The sequence below is a fragment of the Mizuhopecten yessoensis genome, unplaced genomic scaffold (genome assembly GCF_002113885.1).
Source record: "Mizuhopecten yessoensis strain PY_sf001 unplaced genomic scaffold, ASM211388v2 scaffold10841, whole genome shotgun sequence".
NCBI classification, from domain to species: domain Eukaryota; kingdom Metazoa; phylum Mollusca; class Bivalvia; order Pectinida; family Pectinidae; genus Mizuhopecten; species Mizuhopecten yessoensis.
The window spans coordinates 40,469-48,835 of record NW_018408748.1 but is presented as its reverse complement, the minus strand read 5'-3'; positions in this window follow the sequence as shown (position 1 = coordinate 48,835).

Genomic DNA, 8,367 nt, shown 5'->3' with positions numbered 1-8,367 from the left:
TTAAACATAAGACGAACAATTTGAGAGAATTCAAACCCACGCGAATAATTTCTAGAAGATCAGTTCTCAATAATACGTATACACGAAATGTAAATATTCTACAGAAAATCAAAATAAACAATGTAGACATCGCGCGTGTTTCACCAACAAAATCATTTAGTCAAACGATATGCGCATAAAGGAATTGAATTACCAGGTGCTAGATGAGTTATGAAAACGGCAAAGCGCCTGACATCAAGTCTTAGACAAGCAGTCCAATTGTTTTCCCCCACTCTATCGGTATACACAATATCTCACTAAAACACGTTAATGTTAAGACATACACTTCATAAAGTACATCACATCGTTAAGTTAATAAAGTTAGTTGCAACCTTTGACAAAGTAAGTTCCGTTACAATACCTTCATTTCTCGGGGAAACAAAGAGAAATAACGGGACGGCGTCAAAGAAAAGCATTAACACGGAACATATAACTTCTATTTTAGAGAAACTGACAAACCAATTCCGAGTGATGGAGAAGCACTGGAACCACTAATCCATCAATAACACAAGTTGGCTCGTTTTTCAGATACACGGAGGAGTGGCGGAACATCGTCGTGTCATTTTTCATTTTCATTGTTACTTTTGAGAGGTTATGTGAAACAAGGCGTAGCTTAGAAGAGGAATGTTTGAAAAACATATTTCTTTTATAATCTCCTCTGAGTAGAGGCATAGGTTATAATATGCTTACTTTACTAATAAATTAGAATTTTTTTTTACACTATTTTTTTTAAAATTCGTAACTTAAGGGGTTTTATGCATCTTCCGTTCTGTTTTAACAGTAGTTTATACCTATTTTGATTTTGAAACAACTGTATGATGCAATGTAAGTAATTGTTGGCGTACTGAATTTATTATTTAATTGTATTGGTGTAATCAAAGTTGTGGGTTTGTTACTTTCATTCTTTATGTGAGGCTTCTTACGATTGGCCTTATTAACTTTATTTTGCTTTATTGAATTGATTAAATTTGAGGTTTTAGAAGTTAAACCAAATTTCATAATGTAATACTTACCATAAAGTTATGGTAATTATTACTGAAATGAAAGCATCATATACATGTTATATAGACTTCAAGTTTGGTGACTACATTTCATATTTCGTTCGTTACATGATAACTAATATATACAGTATCAAGCTTCGCCGATTATTAATTAACATGAGTTTCATTGTAGTTATCATCCGATAACCTACACTAAATAGAAAGTTATTCCTTAAATATATGTCGGAGCTGTTGCTTGGAATTATTAATCTCTGAGGGCAAAGACATAACTAAAAAAAGAAATTTCACCCTTTTTTAGACATGTTTTCTATTAGCTCCTTTGGAATTGCATATATTCGTAACATTACAACAGACAGTCATATACTCGTGTACCTAATGAAGTTGTCTTTTCAAAGGCGTCTTAATGCTTTCCACTTATTCCCATTTCATAAAAAATGCTTTTCTTTTTAATAATTGACACAACTATTTCAATATCATATATTATAATTATTAATTAACATGGCATATGCATATTAATCTTCATACTCTTTGTACAGTTTTTAAAGTTCCTAGTTAAATCATACATAATATATACAACCGCTCAGTGCTGTTCATGATCATATTACATATACTATTAGTTTAGATATATATCTATTTTAAGGTAATTGGATTGTGTCGCCATTTCTCAGTAGAAGTTGAAATACTTTAATATTGAGAGAAAACACTGTTCTGTCAATAATAAACATACCATATTCATCAGTTTAATATTAAACATTAGAATATACGGAAATTGTGATACTGTCTCCCTACATTGGATTTACTTCCTACTTCCGTTTATCAATACACTCCTATGACCTTAATGTATATTTCATTAATATCAACTTCAACATTGTGTACTTGTGTCTAATTCTAATGAGATATCATTAATCGAAATGACCATGTCTTGCGGTGTACTAAATTTGTTATTTATAATTAATAAAAAAAGAAGACAACAAAGATTGTAATTTTATTTCCTTGAGTAGGATTATAAATATAATTAAATGATTTGGATGAAGAAAGAATAGAAAGGTCAAAACTTCATTCAAACATATCAAATACCAAATGCGAGCCCTAAATACTTAAAGTTTGTAAATGTTACGCTGAGTTCAATTCACAACGTATCTACTGTGAATTGAAAACAACGTTACACTTACAAGGTCCCCTGAAATAGGATTTTGTTGTAAAGCAGGCAGACGTTTTAGTTGAGACCAAAGATCTTCAAATCTAGACTTATTAGGAGCAAAAGCTTTGTCTCAAACTTGAAGTTTCTTACACGAATCAACATAGTCTCCTATATCTCGAAATTTTTTTCAGATATGAACCTGTTCGTGTTGTCGTAGAAATGCACCATAACTGTTAACACACATCACGACAAACAATCAAGTATATTAAAGGAAGCATTCCAAGTACAGACCGAATCTTTTTTCTATTTTCATTACGCATGGCTGTAAATTATTTTGGAATTCAAAAAGAATGTTCCCTGTGCTAACAATAAAATATATACATGTGCAAGCGTCTAAATTACATAATAATTTCTACATTTACTTCCACGGTGCGTGGATGTTAATTGATTTTGTATATCATAATAAATATAATCTGGTTTTCATATTTTCTTATTTTGAAGAATTGCCCTTATCACGATAGCATGAACACATTAAGAAGAAATTACATAACGACGTTAACATCCTTCGAGAATGCTTTCTTGTGTCACTACGATTTACGTGTTAATTGAGTTTTTAACTCATAATAAACATGTCCTGTTTTTCCTATTTTCTTTTATTATATTGTCCTTAATTTTCACGAAAAGATTATGCAGAACTGCATATAATGTTCGCCATAATGAATACCAGTCGTTAACCGAGGAATCAAATTCTCGTTGGAGAACTGCGGAGGTCCTTTTTTCCCCTTTCTTTGTTTTTTTTCCTTTCTGGCGAATGTTGATGAAGATAAAACCAGGAGAAAATTGAGGTAAACACAACCCCGAAAAGTCGTTATAACAGTTCTTGTTTGCTTTAACGGATGTATTATATGTCGTTACAAGATGTGTTAGAACGATCGCCAACTTCGTGTTTATTCACACGCCGCATTACACTTCCATTGACGTTGCAGCGACTGCTTTGTGTGTTCAGCATTAATGAGTTAATTACCGAATAGTTTGACATTGTTTGTCCTGTCTTGATTACTTATTCAGCCCCGGCTCCAAATGACTCTGTCTACCACTGCAAGACAGGTTTTAAGTGAACTTCCTGTTTTCAAAATAAACACGTGCAATCAAAAGCTCTTTGTTTACATTTCGTGTGATAATAGTGTGATACCTAGATAACCACCATATCGGCCATGTAATATTATTTTAAGAAAGGCGTAGGGATATTTTTCGACTTCATATTGCATTACAGGTTGATAAAATGTATGTTGCACCAGCTACCTTAATATTTTTTCTTCATATTCTGAAGAAAAAGAGCATACTTTTTTATCTATTGACAAAATTTTATTGTATTTTGTCCTTTATGGAAAAACGAATGAAACTATGAATACATTGGTAACTCAACATCTTTTTGTTCTTAGCATTAAAGAGTCGAAAAGTGAACAAACGTTCGTTAATATTAGAACTATAAGTTCTTATCTTATCACGTACGACCTCTATATGTTCATGGAAAGTAACACAATATTATTTAAAACAAATTGAGGTTTGTTCATTTAAATAAGATATTTCAAAGCGTTTGATAGCGTCATTGAACAAATTTTTTTTTTTTGTTAAAATTATCTTTTCAAATTTTCTTTTTAATGAATTAGTTAATTTTCAATCATTCCTTTTCGAATCCATATACAAATGTTGGGATTGTTCATGTAGTTTCTACCTTTGTATGACGACAATATATAAAACAAACCCACATATGCAACCTCCTTGAATCCCGTTGGTCCAAAACTATCTAATCCTTTATCATCGAAAAAATCTTTCTGGAATAGTGACAAAAAAAGGAAGATTGGGCGTGTACCGTTTACACGGGATGCAGAGTAATTATTATTTAAAGTAAGAACACAAAATGAAAGCAATGTCATAGTCATTTGCTGTGTGACACTTTTATGATGCAACAGTTGCCATGCAAATGTACATTTTCTTGTGTGTTATATGTTGATGGAGAATGATAGCGTAACATCATTCCACTAATGACATTTCATCGTATGGCCTGGCAGAAATGGAAACAGTACTGTTTAAACTATATTTATATCCTTATTGTTACGCCTCTTTGCCATCTCTCTGCCAACTCACAAAACAATGCCGTGTACATACTTATTTAGACTGACTACCAGCTCCTAAGTTTTTATGAAGAATTTCTCGACTGCATTTTACTACTAGCTTATATCCCCCTAGTTTAGATCTAGAATCAGACATCCAAGTGATCTAAATTATTAGAGTTATTTTTTTCTTGATTATCTAATATTCTAGTGACGTTGACCAGTCTAATACTTATTGCATGTCAATGTTTTTTTAAGCGAACAAAGTTCAGGCCCGTATCTTATAAAACCGTTTTTACCCTCAAGCATGATTTTGTGCTCAATCCTCGTCTCTCGTTTCAGTAATAAATAAATTGTAGGAATCTTATTTTTTCAATGATTTGCATTGGCAAACAATTGAAGAGACGCAATGCCGAATACTGCTTTTAATGTTTACAATTGACTTTTTGATCGTTTTACATGATTAAAGTGAGTTACACGAAAGCTGGTTTGATTGAGCACAACGTCCATGCTTGAGCATGAGAACAGTTTCATTATTACGAGCTCTAGTCTTCCGTAATAGGTGGAGTTATCAGGGACAAATCATTCAGAATATCCTTATAGTTTTCAGTTGACGTTTGCTTCCTGATGAAGGGATAGAAAACACATTATTTTTCCAGCAAAGTGGTATGGGTTTGTTCACCTTTTTTTGGGGATATTTTGAACGTACGTATGATGATTGAACTACATCTTTTTAACATGTATGATTGTCTGTAACTCAATCCAGTATAAACATATTGTCATATATGAAAAATGCGTTTTCGGTGCATATATTTAAACTTATCTGTGAAATGTATACAACATAAATCTAATATTGAGACATCGTTTATACTACTATATAATACTATACTACTAGAATATATCCAACACGAAAGAGATAGTCTATTATGGAAAGAGTTAGTTTTCAATGAAACCAACTATTCTTCAAGTATCTAAAAAGGCTAGTGTACTTTGAAAAAAGCAGTCAAATTTGAAAAGAGCTAGTGTACTAAGCTACTGAGTTACATAAAACTACTAAGACAAAACCAAGTCTACCATGGAAAGGGCTTGATTACAGATGTATAACTAGGAAAGACGCTATTCTGAAACTATGAAAATAGCTTTTCTACAAGTATGAAAAAAACCCTATGAAAAGAGCTAGTGTTCTAAGATACTGAGCAACATGAAACGACTAAAACAAAACCTAGTCTACTATGAATAAAGCAAAATTACAACTAAGTAAATATCTAGTCTGCTATGGAAAAAAGTTATATTCAACAATGAAAAAAGCTATTCAACAACTTTTTTTGATTTAAACATATTTTTATTTGCATCTAATATACGAAAGGGATTGGGCACAAGTTGTCCAACTTATGTAAAGCCCTTTCCCTATAACAGCTTTGAAGATAGCTATTCAACAACTATGAAAAGAGCTAGTGTATCAAGCGCTATTACGCTTCATAAAACTACCTACCGCTTACTTTTTATGGTTGGAACATAATATAGAAATATTGATTTTGCCTTTTTTGTCCAATACATTTCTACCGCTTAGGAATGTATGGTATGTTAGTTACGTATGATATATATAGGAATGTATGGCATGTATAAACATGTATGGTATGTATAGACAGGTATGGTATGTATATACATGTATGGTATGTACAGACATGTATGGTTTGTATAGACATATATGGTATGTATTTACATGTATAGTATGTTTAGACATGTATGGTATGTATATAAATGTATGGTATGTATAGACATGTATGGTATGTATAGACATGTATGGTATGTATAGACATTTATGGTTTGTATAGACAGGTATGGTATATATATACATGTATTGCTGGTATAGACATGTATTGCTGGTATAGACATGTATGGCAGGTATATACATGTATGGCAGGTATAGACATGTATTGCAGGTATAGGCATGTATGGCAGGTATAGACATGTATGGTATGTATATAAATGTATGGTATGTATAGACATTTATGGTTTGTATATACAGGTATGGTATATATATACATGTATTGCTAGTATAGACATGTATTGCTGGTATTGACATGTATGGCAGGTATAGAAATGTATGGCAGGGATAGACATGTATTGCAGGTATAGGCATGTATGGCAGGTATAGACATGTATGGCAGGTATAGACATGTATGGTATGTATAGACATGAATGGCTGCCATATGCATGCATCGTTTGTATAGGCACGTTTGTTAAGTTTAAGCTTGTATGTTATGTTTAAGCATGCATAAGAAATTTATAAATGTATGCTATGTATTGTATTGAATCTTTATTTCAGACATCTGCATATAGACTTATTTTATGATATTGCAACAAGTAATTCTACATAAGCTGACGTTCTGTCTATAGCTCTCAGTTATCTATAGTAGTTTGGCATTTTGTCTCTGATATCTGGTGATGATGGTCTAATTACAATGATATTGATATAAACATAATTGTATGAAATACATGTACAATATTGAAGCACTGAATAACTTGGTATACATTTGACCAGCTAGGATAAAACTCGCAGGCGATTCCATTTCGACATAGCGTTAACACTTTCCCATACTCAAATAAGTGTAGGCAAGAATTTCTGATTGTTTTATCTCAATTCAGAACGCGTATTCTTTACGAATATGGTCGTGCGTATTAAAATATATAATTAAAAAAAACCCAGAAATGTTTTTCTAAGTCATGCTTCCATCGAAACATGTCCTGTACAAAAATAAGGTATTTTGTTGTAACAATTGTGTATTTTTATATAGATAACACAGATACATGAGCCTAGGTAAGAATTTGCACAATGAATATGAAAATGAATCTATTATAAACCGTACATGTGGAAGGGAAGATAACTCGTTTATGTGGTTATAAGTCTGAAATAGCTTTGTACCAATCAGTACCAGGCGAGAATACTGCAAAGTCAGAAATTAAGTTAGAACCAAGACACGGAAAATCGGAAAATACTGTATATTGTTAAAAAGTGACAAGTTTCCGGGACCTAATGGTTTACTTCCACGTTTCCTTATAAATACTACAGATTCCATTGCAATGCCATTGGCAAATGGTATTTGTGAAAAGAGAACATTCAAGTTGGACTTCAGTAACATCGGGGATATACCCAAGGAATCCTTATGCTTGTAGTATACACAAGGATTCCTTATGCTTGTAATATACAAAAGGATTCTTTATGCTTGTAATATACACAAGGATTCTTTATGCTTGTAATATACACAAGGATTCCTTGTGCTTGTAATATACACAAGGATTCCTTATGCTTGTAATATAAACAAGGATTATATATCCTTGTAATATACACAAGGATTCCTTGTGCTTGTAATATACACAAGGATTATTTATGCTTGTAATATACTCAATGATTCCTTATGCTTGTAATATACACAAGGATTCCTTGTGCTTGTAATATACACAAGGATTCTTTATGCTTGAAATATACACAAGGATTCTTTATGCTTGAAATATACACAAGGATTCTTTATGCTTGTAATATACACAGGGATTCCTTGTGCTTGTAATATACACAAGGATTCTTTGTGCTTGTAATATACACAAGGATTCTATATGCTTGTAATATACACAAGGATTCCGTATGCTTGTAATATACCCAAGGATTCCTTATGCTTGTAATATACAAAATGATTCTTTATGCTTGTAATATACACAAGTATTCTTTATGCTTGTAATATACACAAGGATTCCTTGTGCTTGTACTACACTCAGGGATTCCTTATGCTTGTAATATACACAAGGATTCCTTGTGCTTGTAATATACACAAGGATTCCTTATGCTTGTAATATACACAAGGATTCCTTATGCTTGTAATATACCCAAGGATTCCTCATGTTTTTAATATACACATGGATTCCTTATGCTTGTAATATACACAAGGATTCCTTATGCTAGTAATATACACAAGGATTCCTTATGCTTGTAATATACACAAGGATTATTTGTGCTTGTACTATACACAAGGATTCTTTATGCTTGTAATATACACAAGGATTCCTTATGCTTGTA